Source organism: Alexandromys fortis, unplaced genomic scaffold (genome assembly GCF_014885135.2).
Source record: "Alexandromys fortis isolate MF-2015 unplaced genomic scaffold, M_Fortis_MF-2015_v1.1 scaffold_13, whole genome shotgun sequence".
Taxonomy (NCBI): Eukaryota; Metazoa; Chordata; class Mammalia; order Rodentia; family Cricetidae; genus Alexandromys; species Alexandromys fortis.
The window spans coordinates 19,424,733-19,426,135 of NW_026067908.1; the positions used below are offsets into that span (position 1 = coordinate 19,424,733).

The 1,403-nt window shown below is 44.8% G+C and overlaps 1 pseudogene; it reads left to right on the plus strand.

Moving 5' to 3' along the window:
- Positions 1 to 566: 566 nt before the first annotated feature.
- Positions 567 to 1,059, plus strand: LOC126498025 (60S ribosomal protein L32-like; annotated as a pseudogene).
- The last annotated feature ends 344 nt before the right edge of the window (positions 1,060 to 1,403 follow it).

Consider the following 1,403-nt stretch of genomic DNA (forward strand, 5'->3'; position numbering starts at 1 on the left):
TGCTCCCACAACACACCTGCCCGCTGCCTTGCTTCTCACCATGATCATGAATTAAGCTCCGGAAAGTGTAAGGAAGCTCCCAATAAACTCTTTCTTCAAAAAGTTACTTTGAACATAGTGTTTCTTTGCAGCATTCAAAAAGTAACAGAATATATATTAAAATGGGATTTAGTCAAATGGATCACAGGGCATGGTCTGAGTGGTCCAAAGACAGCTGTCTCCTGATGGGAAGCCTGAAGATTCAGGCGTTGTTCAGTCTGGGAGACTAGATGTCTCAGCAGTCCCAATCTGATGTTATAGTCCCAGGGAAACCCCAGAGAGCTTCCAGTCTTCAATGTCCTTTGGAATCCCAAGAAGTAAGTTCAAATGCCAACTAAGGAGTGCCTCCGCAACAGGATGGATGAACTTGCCAGCAAGAATGAAGACAAGCAGGCAAAAAGCAAAAGCTTCCTTCTTCTGTGTCTTTTTAAATGGACTGTCACCCAGAAGGTATGACCCAAATTTAAGGTGGACCTTCTCACATCAAATGAGCCAGTCAAAAAAACCTTTCAGCTTCCTCTGCGCTACCTGCAAGGTCGCTACCATCTCCTTTGCGGCATCATGGCTGCCCTCCGGCCTCTGGTGAAGCCCAAGATCGTCAAAAAGAGGACCAAGAAGTTCATCCGGCACCAGTCAGACCGATAAGTCAAGATTAAGCGAAACTGGCGAAAACCCAGAGGTATTGATAACAGGGTGCGAAGAAGATTCAAGGGCCAGATCCTGATGCCCAACATTGGTTATGGGAGCAACAAGAAAACCAAGCACATGCTGCCTAGCGGCTTCCGGAAGTTTCTGGTCCATAACGTCAAGGAGCTGAAAGTGCTGCTGATGTGCAACAAGTCTTACTGTGCTGAGATTGCTCACAATGTTTCCTCCAAGAACCGAAAAGCCATCGTGGAAAGAGCAGCGCAGCTGGCCATCAGAGTCACCAATCCCAACGCCAGGCTGCGCAGCGAAGAGAATGAGTAGATGGCTTGCATGCACGTTTTATTTGTGTTTAAATAAAACCACAAAAACTGATGACTTGGTAAAAAAAAAATCTTTCATATCTGTACTCAGATGATTAGGTTGTAGTTGATTTCAGATGTAGTCAAGTTGACAATCAAGATTAGTCATCACCCCCCTTATCTAATTTTTTATGGAAATGCTCTCAAAGACATACCAAGAGGTGTGCACTGTACTAATTTCCCTAGACTTTCTCAATCCAATCAAGCTGACACTCAGGATAGGCTGTCATAGCAAGTAAATGCTACAGGGGAATAAAGGGAAAGAGGATTCTCTAAACAGATTCATGGCTACTTAGTGTCAGGAAAGTTGAGTGGCAAGTCTCAAGTACTGGAACAGGGGATGAGTAAGGACCATGC